The sequence below is a fragment of the Gallus gallus genome, chromosome 1 (assembly GCF_016699485.2).
Source record: "Gallus gallus isolate bGalGal1 chromosome 1, bGalGal1.mat.broiler.GRCg7b, whole genome shotgun sequence".
Classification (NCBI taxonomy): domain Eukaryota; kingdom Metazoa; phylum Chordata; class Aves; order Galliformes; family Phasianidae; genus Gallus; species Gallus gallus.
In genome coordinates this window covers 7,239,088-7,253,253 of record NC_052532.1, presented here as the reverse complement: position 1 = coordinate 7,253,253, position 14,166 = coordinate 7,239,088, and the positions used below count along the sequence as shown (strand labels likewise).

The 14,166-nt window shown below is 44.8% G+C and overlaps 1 protein-coding gene and 1 long non-coding RNA gene across 2 annotated transcripts in view; one reads left to right on the top strand and one right to left on the bottom strand.

Moving 5' to 3' along the window:
* CCDC3 (coiled-coil domain containing 3) overlaps positions 1-14,166 on the top strand; it is a 41,486-nt gene that overhangs the window by 2,028 nt on the left and 25,292 nt on the right. The gene's annotated exons all lie outside the window — the stretch shown is intronic.
* On the bottom strand, positions 5,056-10,585 carry LOC121107993. Its single transcript, XR_005842341.2, has 2 exons — positions 10,446-10,585; positions 5,056-7,181 (listed from the first exon to the last, which is right to left on the bottom strand). It is a non-coding gene; the product is annotated as an uncharacterized LOC121107993 (long non-coding RNA).

The following is a 14,166-nucleotide window of genomic DNA, read 5'->3' as shown; positions in this document are numbered from 1 at the left end:
TCTGTGCTGACTCTTAAACTTCCCGTGGGGCTGAGCAAAGCTTGACATTAATTTGGTCATGAGAAATAGATGGGAAACCAGAATCAACTGGGATCCTGTTGTCATTACCGGTTTTGCTGTCTGCAGAACCCACACTTTGATTTCAATGGAAATGTTTGGGAGTAGAGCTTCTGGGCTCCTGGTTTGGCTCTTGTCTGGACCATTGCAGTCTGTGAGGGATTATTCTTGCCTAATTCACACAGGAGCATAAACATTGACTTCGGAGGTAATTGTGCTAAGCTGCCTTTGTAGCTGCTGGAGGGATAAAGACTCTTGAGGGCACATTTGTCTGAGTAATGCCAGCACCTGCTTTGGAGCAAGCTGAATAAGGTGCCTTTCTCCTCCCAGTGGAGAGCATGAGAAGTAATTCTCCCTCTAGGCAATTCTCCCCGAAGAAAGTATATTTTTAGCATGGAAAGTCCGCTGATGTCTGTTGCCAGTGGCTTCTGAGCTTTATGGGGCTGTAGTGTTTGTAATAAACACCAGCTTTTCATAAACACTTCTTTGGCAGAGAGGAGCAACCTGCAGTTATGTTCTGGGTATATACACTTGTGGAAGTGGAACTTGGAGACCTCTTTCTTTTAGTGCCAAACTTTGTTTTACGAGGCTGGTGGTTCCATGGGGAGCTGAGAACACTTGAAGCATCTCTTTAGGTCAGGATGGAAGGGGGCATGTGTCATCTCTTGTGTCCTGTGGATTCGTGCAATGCACAATATTTGTGATGGCAGAAGCTCTGGCTTTTTTTTTCCTGACTTTTCCCATGGGCTAAGTTTGAACTGCTGCGTTGCCCACCTGGCCAGTGGCACCATGGGCATGACCTCAGTCCTTGGGATGCCCTGAGAGTGCCATTGTCCCATTTTGGAGAGAGAGGGGGGATTGTTGACATTCAAATATACATTTGGAGCCAAACGTAGGGGACCCTGATGAACTGGTGCTTATTGATGCCAACAGTATATCTCACCTGTTAGCTGGAATGGAAACCACAGGGCAGAACCTAGAGCGTATGGATCAAAAGTGCATCTCAGCTGCCGTGCTCCTTGACTCCACACAGCTGCAAGCAGATTAAAGGGAATTATAGCCAGAGCTGGGGGCTTTAAATACTTCTACACACACCCTGGGAGAGAATAAACTGAGCTCAACTGACGGCCACATTGTCTGCTTCCTTTTGCAGTGAAAAGTAAAAGCTTCCTCTGCACCAGTTAAAAATAGATTGGATTGTGATCCCATTCAGCCCATGCATCTGTGCTCTTGTGTTGGAGATAGGCTTCTTGGCCACCACTGTGTTAGGAATTTGTTTCCCCTTCTTAGCACTACCCTTCTCTTCCCAGCGTGGGTTGGCATCCCTTCCCAATAGCCGTGGTTGGCATTTTGCTCCTTGCTTTGCCTTCTCAGATCCAGTGGTGATGGGATCAAGTGCTGATGTCCTCAAACCAGAAGGTGAAGGTCTAGTTTGAGGAAGTGAGGTCCCACCTTTGAGTCTTGGGATATCTTCACATGTTGCTCTCTCAACAACAAACAGCCTGTTGTTAGCAGGTTTGGAACAAAGGAGTGATGAAATTGGCTTAAAGTTGGATCCCGTGCTCCAAAAGACTTTTTCCCTGTGCTCCTCACAGCCCCATCAAGGCTGTCCCATGGGATGAAAAGCTGCTGGCTCCTTCTCCTCCTCTCTCCTGCCCTGCCCAGTGCTTGGGGAGCAAATAAGTGCGTGGGAAATCCTCAACACACCGACACAATAAAGGGATACAGAGCACAGGAAAACCTTTCAATTGTTGGAAAGCCCCTGGGCACATGGTAAAAGGAGGCCAGACCCCAGACAATTTGTTGGGGATAACACATTCCTCATCCTGGCTGCTACTGCTGCTGGAAGCTGATTCCAGCTGTGTCGTTAAGCCCCTCCAGTCTGGGCTGAGGGCCAGGCGCTGCTATCCATGGTTTTCCAACAACCCCACAGTCTGATAAATTCACTCAGGTCCCTGTTCTGGCCACTTTGGAGAGCAACAGTAGCTCAGCTGTCCTTTCTTCAGGTAGTTCCAGTTTGGCCTCCATGCTTGTAATCAACTGGGCTCTATCCTGACCTTTCTCAGCCCCTCAGATATGCTCGCAGACCTTTGCTTTGCCACAAGATTGGTGCTAAAGCCCTGAGCTCCAACCACACCACAGCTGTGGGATGGGAGTGTAACGAATCGCTGCAACTCCTCTCCCTTCTGTTTAAAGCTTAAGAGCTGATGTTGGTGGAGATAATGACACAGGAACTCTACTTTTCCCCTCTGGTGTTATGGTTTTAGGTTGTACTTCCCACTCTCCCGCCCATTGGAGAAATGCAGTAGTTGCCTATAAAACAAATCTTGCAGTCGCAGCAGTTTCCTTTAATAAGGTGTTTTTATTAAAGAAAGGACCAATTAAGGAGTAATAAAAACCTGATTAAAATTCTTAAAAGCTCTGTGTTTGTACCCAAGCCTCAAGTCGATGCCCCAAGGGAAGACCTGCAGATGCATCAAAGAATTTGCACTTTTTGGGCTGGCCGTGCTGGCTGAAGCACTTCCAGCTCCCTTCTGGCTCTGGGAAGTGCCCCGGGGGCCTCTTGGCCTCTCTCCACTTCTTCCCCCGGTGCCTCTGACATTGCTCACTACACCTTGTGTTAACGCCCAGTTGTTGTCTGCAGACTGGTGCAGCCAGTGGCACTGGAGCTGCATTGCTGAAAGCTCCTGATGCTTTTAGGGGACCTCCTTTTTTTTTTAATTTATTTTTATTTTTATTATTATTATTTTTTGCTCAAAAGCAGTCCAAGAGGTCATAGAATCATAGAATATCCCAAGTGTTCAAGGTCAGGTTGAATAGGGTGCTGGGCAACCTGATCTAGTGTCTCATCTACTGGTTGGCAACCATGCCAGTGGCAGGGGTATTGGAACTGGGTGATCTTTGAGGTCCCTTCCAGTGCAAGCCATTCTATGATTCTACGATCCCAAGTTGGAAGGGACCCACAAGGATCATCAAGTCCAATTCCTCAGAGTTTTCTTTGGGAGACAGATACAAGCATTCAGCATTGCATCATCACCCTCCTCGCTAGGTCTGGAGAACATCCAAATCTGCCAATGCCTTATTCTCATAAGAGATTTTGCTACATGCTAAATGCTACTTTTCTGCATTCAGGGAGTTGATTTCTGCTTGCTGAAGCTGAGAGGAGGTGATGAGACAGCAGTTCTCCTCTTGCAGTGCCCCATGCAGGCTTTCACATTTCAGTGCAAAGCTGGTAGCTCACCTTTCTCCCGTGAATGGCTTTCTGTAGGGCTGCACAGTCCCTTAATTGAGACCTTGCTGCCTTGTCTGCATAGGAAGGATTACACCATGGTAACTCGAGGTCTGGTCTATGGAGAGTCTGTGGAAGCATGAGGGGAAAGTCTATGGAAGCGCTGAACGTGCTTGCAGTTAGTTATTACTCAGAGGAGTTTTAGCTCCTGGTTTTGTTAGCAAGTTGATTTGGAGGCTCATTTTTATTGGCCTCCATTTGAGCTTATTCAGTTTGCAGGAGGAGATTATACCTTTTATTGAGCCTCTCTCCATGCATTGCTTCTCTTGTATTCCCTCTCAAGCATCAGATCTGCATCCCGGCTGCTACTTCAGCTGATTTAGGTGAATTATCTCATTCTCAATTTCTGAGATACCCTCAGAGATTTCTATGGGTAATAATAAAGCTTTCATGAAAGTTGTCAGCATTCCTAATAAGAAGCAAGGTAACTAACAAGTTATCAGGCAATCTACAATTGTCTGCTTACCATCTTCCTCTCCAGTGGCACTTTGGCTGCTGTAACAAACACCTCATGACCCAATTATAACACCTGCAAGGCTCTGAAGCAGCTAAAAAAGGAACCAGATAAGAAAAGCAATTGTAATTGCATAATTGGCTTTCCCATTATTATACAAAGCAAAAATTGAATTAAATGGCATTCTTCCTCTGCGGAAGTGGAGGAAATAGTTTCAGAGCTATTTGTATTTCAACAAAGGGCACATGAATACATTGGGAGCCAATGGGTTGGGTCACTCCCTGAACCCATCCCTGGGCAGCAGTCTTTGCAGCCTCTTCCTTGTCCTGGTGACCTCAGCTGGGTGGATGGTCATGGCTCACATTCAGGGACACTTCGTAAGACCATGAAGGCTTAAATCATGGAGAAACAGCATCTTCCACAAAAGCTCCTTGGGCTACCAGAGGAGGACTTGCATAATGTTTGTTCTGGCAGTTTCCTCTCTGCTCTGGGTTCTAGGAGAGGAACTGGAGGACTGGAAAGTGCCAGTCGTGGGCAACCCATCCTTGTGCTCTGGTGCATACTGTGGAGCCCGCTGCAGTCTGGCTGGGTTAAGACAGTTTTCTTTAATTCCCATGCACTGGCCTTCTGTGTTTTCTTGCAGCATGAGCCACATGAAGGATCCTCCCTTCCCTGATCCTAAGGGACTAGGGAAATAGAAAATACTCTGTTTAAAACTCCAGTGTGGTGAGGGCAAGGCAAAATGACCTCAAAATAGATAAAAATTGGGTACAATAAAGGTTTGAAATTCTTTTTTTTTTTTTTACATTAGGTTTCTTTCCCTGCAGCTTGTTGAAGCAGCAAAATACCATGACAGAGAATGCCCATTGCTTCTGTCTCATTTTAATGATGTTCTACTGTGCTTTTGTTTTCCTTCCAGTAACCCACCCAAGGAGCATATCCCTGCCCTACAATCTGTGTTTGATTTGCATAGTTGTGAGCTGCATTAAATGAGAAGGACAACTGCTGAAAAGTGTCTGGGATGAAGGGAAACCACAAGATAGCTGATATATTTGGGTAATGTCCCTGGGAGTCTTTTGGAGTGGAAATGGCATGGGCTCATTTCCAAATCTTCCCACTCAGGCTGTGATGGGGGACTCTTAGGGATGTGGTAAGCATCTCCCTATCAGTTTTCTGTCTTCCCACGTAAACACAGACTGATAAAAAAGAGAACAAAAGGCCATAGAAGGCTTCAAAATAGTCTTATCCATGGATGTTTCCATTGCACATGATAATTCCTTTATTTGTAGAACCCAGAAGGTGTTCTGAGTATTTCCAAGGAAGGAAATGGGGAAATGTCTCTATTCCTAGAGTGCCTGATAGAGGCACCCTTTTTCTTTATTATGAGGCAGCTTGACCATTTGATGTCATACAGTGTCATGTAGCAGGGTTGACCTGAAGCAGTGCATGAAGTCTTCAGTTTGATATCAGTTGTGAGTAGTCTCAATTTGGGGTTGAAAAGGGAGCTTTTCCCCACCCTCTGAACTCGAAGCTTGGTGCAGGGCAAGGCAAGAATACATCAGTGTCCTACCGCCTGGTGGAGAAATCTGGACCATCTTGCTCACCATCAGTGGATGCAGATTGCTCCAGAGCACAGCCTGCTCTGACGATACACACTGAGGTACATGATATCCTCAAAATTATCCTGCTTCCAGCCTGCCAGGCAAGGAAATGCCTGGGCAGCCATGAGTGTGTGTGCATGGTTGCTGCCTCTAAAGGCAATCCTTCCAGGAACTAGCGATGAGTGGAGACCCACATGGCTTCAGGCTGCTTTTAATTATCCAGAGCCACATTTTCATGAAGTTCTGCCAAACGCACTAAATTATTCCGGATTTCATGGCATGAGGCTACCTACTTCTGTACATGAGCAGGCATCTGACCCCAACCACAGCAGATCATTTCATCTCTTGGTCTGGCTTCTCCTTCAGTGTTTGCTCAGCTGTATAAAGATTTTTTTGCAAGCACCCAGGCTCTTACTCATAGCCAAGAGCAGAAGAAATGTGTTTCCCAGTTGGATAAGAAAGATGCAGCAAGCTGGATGGGACCAAATCCACAGAGTGTGGCACAAGTGAGATGTCAACACTGTGGTCTCAGGGCAGGTTGGAGATGTGGGACATTTGTCAATCTGGTCATGTTCCCTCTGTGTTAGCACAAAGTCTGGGAGAGGAAGGGGTGAGAGACACCTCCTGGGGAAGGCAGTGGAAAGTTTAAAGAGACACAGACCTCTTCCTCCAAGCCAGCTGGAGATGGCAGTGTCATGACACAAACAGCAACAAGAAGATATGAAAAGACCAAGACTGACTTTGGTTCCCCATGTATGAGCAACTCAGTGATTCCTCTGCTTTTCTGTCCTCATGCTCATGGCCTCTCCAGCATTAGAAGGAGATGGAGGATATCCCACTGCATGTAGACTGGGAAGGCTGAAAGGTGGGCAAAGAAGGCCCACCAGTGCTGGTGGGGACATGAGCAGTTACTGGAGCTGGGACCTGAAAAGGTGTGGTGCAACTCATGCTTGAAAACATTTGTGTCCATGTCCAGATCACCTTCCTCAACACAGGTTCCTATAGGCAAAGTGCTCCCAGGGTACCCCTGGCCTCCAAGGAGGAAAGTCAAGGCCCATGTTCCTGTAGGGTGAGTGTATTATGTTATGAACCCAAGGCAAAATACAGTGTGCAGCCGAAAGAAGCAGGTAATGGTGGCAGTGGTGTTGTTTGTTTGTTTGTTTTTCAGCCATTCCTAGTTATTAATCATATTTGTCCCATGATTTTTCAACCATGGAGAGTGGAGGTATTGAGTTAGCTACTACTGGAAGATGGTCAGGAATGCCTCCTGGTACCTCACTTGGAGTAACCCACCAGGAATATTTCAGTGCTCTTTGTTGGGTTTGGAACAGGAGGGAGAAGCAAACATCTAAGACAGGTACACCGGGATTTTTCCTGCCTGGATTATCCTAGGCCACAGTCTGGGCTGGCCATTCTGGGGACTGTATTCAAAGTGAATATCTGGAAGGTTTTCTGGGCCAGGAGCAGCCACAATGAATGATGGATGTTCCCAAGCTGTTGTTCAACGCAAGTATGGGAGCCACTGAGACCCTCTGTAATCAGTAAGTCTGTAGATGTGTTAGGTGTTCTTGCATGTGAAAATCCGTGCTTTGTCTTGTTCAGTAGATGGGAAGGATGATTCATAGGGTCAAGGACCAGCAGCCCTGGGCCAAGTTCTGTCCTTGGTGCAAACACTTGTCTGGCTGTGAGCAGAGCCGGACTTTGATTTAGTTATTGGCCACAGCCAACTCTGGATTCAATGAAAAGTCCCTTATTTCCTCTTCTGCCTTTCCTCATGCACCTGTGAGATTGAAAAGAAAATAAAAAAAAAAAAAGGAGAAAATGTTTATTAAAACCAACAACTGTGGAAATCCAGCTGGCAAATGGGACACCTATAATGTTGCCTGTAACCAGATCAGCCATTCTGCCTTGAAGGGAGATGAGGTCTTTCAATCAGGGACATACTTTCTCCCAGCCCATGTTTATTTTCACGAAGGGGAAGCCAAGTTGGCTCCAAGGCAGCAGTAGTTCAAGTCCCTAATGGAAGCTGCAGACACAGCCTTCTGAAGTCCATCCTGCCTCCACCAGCCAAATGGCTTTCCAAATTTCCCTGCAGAAGCATCCTTGCCCCATGGAACTCGGGCAGGGGCAGCCACGTGGTTGCAGGTTTAGCTTTGCTGCCAGCCTGAGCCAAAATTGTTGCAGGTGCTTCTGGCAGCTGACACAGCAGCTACCTCATTTCATCACCCCAATTAGAGGTTTTTTTTTGGACCAATACTGCTACAAGTGCTGTCCAGTTATCTGTAAAATGAAGTCCAATAGGAAAAAAAAACTTACTGAGAAAGCAGAAATTTTCCATGACACTGTGTAATGTGAAAGGGAAATAATACAGATAGAAAACCAGGTCTGAATATCTGTCCCCCAGAAATTAGAAGCAAGAAATAAAAAATATATATTTCCTGAGATCTGAAAGAAAAGATTTGTTCTGCATTTTCTGGATCAGCGGGGAACCTGCAGAGATTCTAGCTACTGCAAGAGGAAATGTCACCGCAGAGTTTCATACTGAGACAAGGTGTGGGACAAAAACACAAGATTGGATGTGCCTAATTTCATTGTCAAACTGACTCATCTTCATCACCAGACAGGAGTAGAGGGAGGACTATCTCATTCTTAGGATGGTAAAAGTAGGTAAAAGTAGGGCTGTGTGCCCTAGTTCAGTGGAGACAGTTCTCTTCAAACTAGGATTTATCCCCAAGGAGATTAGAAATGATTGAATATTTTTTTCTATAATCTGTTAAGTAATTTTTCTAACTCCTGTGCCCTTCCCCTTGCCTATCCATGTCTTCCAAGGACATGTGTTCAGAAGTGTGACATGTGAGCACCTGAGGTTTGGCTACTTATTCAAACCAAAGTATGTTGTTGGATGGTGGTGGCACATATCCTCTTTATTGCCTCAAAATGCAACGAGTTTGTCACCTCCATTCATCTTCACTGCAAACCTGTTTCAGAGCACGTTCACTTGTCTGGCTTGCTTTTGGTCTTTCCAGAGCCTTTACAAAGCACAATTATGTTCTCCTGGATGTTCTTGAATATATTTTTTTTATTGTGGAAAAAACTCAGTTGCATAACTGGATGGTAGTTGGGGAGAGAAAGAAAGGAAAGTCAGAGTAGAGGAATAGCTTGTGCTGATGCTGGCTGAGGACACAAATAGAAATTCAGATGATGTAAGTCCTCATTTCCATTGCATGGGGAAAAAGTTCTGTTTCAGAGTCTCTGAAGCATGAACATAGCAGCCACATCTACTCAATATCTTCTGTTTTGTTGTGGAGCAGGAAAGCTCTTTCCACATAAAAGCATTGTGTAGGGCTGTGGAAGTGACACTGAGGCTCTGGAGCACGTCCAGAGAAGGGCAATGAAGCTGTGAAGGTTCTGGAGCACAAGTCTTATGGGGAGTGGCTGAGGGAACTGGGATTGTTTGGTCTGGAGAAGAGGAGGCTCAGGGGAGACCTTTTCGCTCTCTACAACTGCCTGAAAGGAGGCTGTGGCGAGGTGGGCCTCTTCCCCTGGGTAACGGTGATAGGACAAGAAGTAATGACCTTAAGTTGTGCCAGGGGAGGTTCAAGTTGGTTGTTTGGAAAATTTCTTCTCTGAAAGAGTGGTGAGGCATTGGCACAGGCTGCCCAGGGAGATGATGGAGTCACCATACCTGGAGGTGTTCAAATAAAGTGTAGCTGTGACACTGAGGGACATGGTTTAGTGGGCATGATGGTAGTGGGTTGTTGATTGGACTAGATGATCTTATTGGTCTTTTCCAACCTTAATGAGTCTATGATTGTATGATTCTAAGTGGAGCAATGATGAGCACCGCGGGAGAGCTCTGTTGGACACCAGCCCATGCTCTTGGGTGGATAAGAAATGCTAAGAGTTTATTCCTGGCCTACAAACAGTGCCCTAAAGTGAGAATCTCCATGTACATGGTTTATCAGTAGGAAGGATGCAGGCAGATTTTTCTTGGTCTGTGTGTATCTCTATTGGAGAGGTAGCTGTGAGTAAAGACAAGGAAAAAATAATGGCTATAAATAAGAGAAAAAAGCAATCAAATATGGAAATAGGAAATGAGGATATAACATACTGAAACGTGTAGCCAACCAATGTGGTGAAATCTCCATTATTTACATGCTTTGATTCAAGCTGGGAGGTTGCAGTGAGTCTGTTAGTCAGAAGAGACTCTCCATAGGCTTCCTGCCTCTGGAGGAATATCCATTGCATGGGGCATGACAGAGCTTTGGGATTAGGTATGATGTTTCATTGTGCTCTGCCCTGGTTCATTCCTCAAACAGAATGGCTGTGGTGACAGCAGCGTCTCGTCCCCTTGATGCCCCATGCTGGGGCTGAGCAGTCCAGGGAGGTGGCACATAGCATCCACAGCCCACCTCCATCCACTGGATTTGCAAAGACAACCCAGAGACAAATTTTTTAACAGTTGTAAAATTCCTGAAGCCTTGAAGACGACAGTGGTGATGCGGACTGGAAACAGTTCTAAGGATACCCCATGGAAGAGTTGTTGCTGCCATCAGCGGTTGTTTTTCTGCCTTTTACATGTTTTAGGCCGGCAGCACGTTTTGTTTGAGTTCAGAGATTTGCCCCTTCATGATCTGCCCATTAAAATCTTAATTGAGCCCGTGTTTTCTTAAGTCTCAGTTTCAAAGGACAGGGAGCAGATGTGATTCTTGGTTCTTTTCCCAAAAGTGCACAACTTTGATTAAACGTATCCAGGAAATAGTATTTTACGCTCGAATCTTTCCTGCTGCAATAGAAATGGCTCAAAAGCCAAATATTTAGCCCATGTCTACATGGGCAGTTGAGATACTGATGTGAAATATCCCAATGCTTCCAAATTAATGGCACTCGGGAGCTGCTTCTTACGGGCGGTTTCTGCTCCCAAATCACTTTACCAATGCTGAGGATGAGAAGGAGTGGGATCCTTCCATCACAGCATCAGCACCTGGGACTAAACACATATTGGAGCTAATAAAAAAAAAGCCCAAACCACAGCCATCCCTACCTGATTCTGTATCCAGACATTAGGATTGACCTCGAGTTCTCTTTCTGCTCGTTGTCAGAAACATCTGAAACAGGAGAAGCCTCCCATGGTCGCTGCTAACAAAGTGGTGTTTATCACGTTCTGGTAATTACATTTGCTGTGGTATTTACAGCATTTCCTCTGTTTTGAAATGGAGTGATCTCAGGCTTGCCCAGGGCAAATTGTGTACTCTAACCTGCTTCTAATCCCACATGTAGCTTTAAACATTAACATACCTCTGGCAGTGTCCAGGGTTGGTCTGTACCCCATGCAGGGAATGTGGATATTGCAGCACTGATCTTTGCTCTCAGTGTCTGTCAGGGGCAGTATCTTTTTCCTTCATCTACAGATTTTGGGGATTTATCTTTTTTTATATTGCAAAGAGGCAGGCAGTCTTTGTAGGCAGCAGCAGAGGCAGCCAAAGGAGGGAAGGAGAGGAGATGGGCTCTCTGTCAAGCTAAAAGAGGATTCAGAGCCATTTGGGACCCCAAAAGAAGAACAGAGGTCATATCAGGCTTGCCCTGTGCTTTCAGGAGGAGGCTCAGGAGGTCATCAGCACCCAGCTGATGATGTCTGCCCTAGGAGGTCATCAGCACCCAGCAGAACTTCAAATGTGGCATTCTCCTATTTATTGTCTTAGAAATGTGGTTCCAGTTAGTGTAACACACCTTTTTCTTATATAAGGGAAACCTCTGAAAGCACAAGAACTTATTTTTCTTTCTTTTTCCACATTCATGCCCAAAAAGTTGAGATGAGGCCAGCAGGGCATCACTGGCATTCCCAACCCTGGGTAGGAATCAGTGGCCAGGCTGAGACCTTCATGGGAACAATTTGGTCACCTGAAGTGGGTGCCTTGTATCATCTGAGATGCCTAGGAGGTCTGAGAGAGAGCAGAAGACCAGCAACAGCAGGAAGCTTACTGTTCACCTGAACATCACCTTCTGCAGTGTCAGCCTGGGGACCACATGGGCAGTTCATGTGGCAGCATGTGGCACAATGTGTGCAGATGAATAACAATCCCAGGAATCCCAAATAAAAGAGGACAGAGAGCATTTCAGCTAACCAAACAGAGGTGCTCATTTTAGGATAAGAAGAGCAGTCATACGTGGTCCTCTGCAGATGTCTTGGATACCTGAAGTTGTCCAAGAAGGAGTTGGGCACTTTGTTTGGCCTCTAGAACTCCACTGTTAGGAAATCTCAAGACAGTGGTCTTCTCTGCAGACATCTACCTGTTGACATCTAAGCTGAAGTGTGTGAGTGTCTGAGCTGAAATCTGTCCCACGTTTCATTTATCCTTTCAATTAGGGGAACTCCTAACAGAACTGCTACCTATAGAAATGCTTGAGGCAACAAAGCTTAGTGACACCAGCATTGTGTCCTCTCTTTTGCGATGCTGTTACTTCCTCTGTACAAAAACTGACACTGAATTGGCAAGTTAACGAATGTTCATCTTACGGCACAAAAAAAATGTGGTATGGTCTCAAATGAGTCCTACGTAAAAAGGCTTCCACTTCCTTATAGTAAGCAGCGGATGGCTCCCTCCTGGAAGTAAAGGTTGTTTCTGAGACTGAGCTCCACATCTTCAGTGCCAGAGCCACCAGACGTTCCTGTGTAGTTAAGGAAGTAGTCTGGTTTCTGGTTTGAGTGCTCCAAAACCAAGGTCTGAGTATTTATCAGTATCTAATGATTTCTGCGGGGCTAAGGGAGTCACTCCACCAGTTCTTCCTCTGACCCAAGCTGTACTTGCATTGTCAGCTGCATTTGGCATTTCCAACTTCTTGTCTAGAGCAGCACAACGATTGGGAAATCCATGCCCAGCAAAACATGTGAGTTGAAAGAGCTCCTGTGCTGCATCCAGTGGTGAGGGTAACCCTGCAAATGCATTTTCTTCTTGCATTTGGGTGAAGGTAATACATTAATGTTGAGAAACAGCTCATCTAGGCTCACTTTGTGGTCTGGCCTTGGCCCAGCGTGGACTTAATGTGATCTAAAAGGGACTGGTGTGGTCCTGCAGCGTTTATTCTACAGTATCCTAACCACAGCTATGGGTCTGTCTCACCATGTGCTTTTCCTTCATACAGACATTCTGGGCTTAGATTCAGTGGATTCAGGAAAAGACCAGAGCTTGAAACAAGCACTGCAGCCTGCCCAGGGTCCTTCTTTGTGCGATGCTGAGTGGAGCAGGTGGCTTGAATTTGCTCAGAGCTTGTGATGCCTATTGGAATCTTTATCTTCTAGTTTGAGAAGCCTTTGGATAAGAATTCTTGAATGCTTGTAAGACACTGAGTTTTAGTTTGTGGATTTAAATCCAATTTTCTAAATTTTTAAAGCAATTCCATGTGTTTTGAAATTCCAAACCCCCTTGTCTCCTTTTATAAGCTTGCTGTCAATTGCAGACTGATTTAGGAAATGGTGCAAAATGTGTAAATAGTTCTATTTGCAAAGAAAAAAAAAAGGATTTTTTCAAGATGATGCAAAGAGAGGAAAAAAGAAATGAAGACACGTTAACAGTACTTTATCAAAAGGAAACAATATCTCTAACCATAGAATGCCTTAGACTCCAAAGCTTGCAGCAACAACCACAATAAGCTTTCTAATCCAGGTAGCGTTGTTGGAACCATCATGTAAGACAACCTTTTCATTAGGCTTTTTGAATTACTTCAGCATTGATTTTAGGGCTTTTTCTATTTGATCTTCTAGTATATATTCCTGATGGGATTTTGAACATGTTTTCCCACATATTTTATGCATAAATATTTTGGCTTGGGATTGGCTTCTTGACTGATACATATATGTTTATATATATTGAGTAGTGTTTGAAAGGCATTAGGGAGTTTGTCCTCTTCAGTATCACTTGCAAAATGGGAAGAAAGACTGAATTTCACTCCATGCAGCTCTCTGAAGTTCTGCAGCCAACAGAGTGGAGTACAGAAATTCTTTTGACAAATGTTCCAATACTGAAAGCCCTGAATTAGTGCAAAATATTGTCTTATGAGGAAAAAGTAGAGAATGCAAACTTAGACCACAAAAGAAGTGTGAGTTTTGTGCTGTTCTGATTTTAAAAGTTGACATAGCAATTAAATTACTTGCAAGTGAAGCAATCCATTGAATAGCCAGATCTCCTGTATTTTGTGCCATCTACTTATCAGAAGTAGAAAAAGTTCCTATTTCCACTGAAAGTGAAGCAGCAGATGGTGGCCAGGAAGGGTACTGCACAGTGACTGAAAGGAGAGCAGGTGCCTCCATTTGGACTATTGGGTCATCTCCATAGAATCAGTTGTCTAACCTGGAGCTGAATCCAACACTGAAGGTTGTGAACTGGGGTGAAAGTCTATATATTTTTTTCTCTTCTTATTTCAAAAAGATTTTGAAAAAACTTGGCTTGAAGGGTCAAAGTAATCATGCAAAAAACATCTGAGCAAGTAGATAAATATGTGAATGAAAAATGTCTCTGCAGAAAGTCTTAGAGTTTTAGCTTTATTGGAGTATAAGTGCTGTTCTAGTCAAGAGGAATTTGTACCAGGTGAGCCAATGAAGTGGAAAAAGCACATTTTTACCCAGATCATCATCATACCTGTTAAATAACCCCAACCTTCAGAAACTTCATCAAATAAAATCCAAAGTGAGTGGGAGGCATCATGTAGGAGAAGTTTCTAAGAAGCCACTAAAGTGGTAGTATAAATTGATGGGATGCTTGAGTATC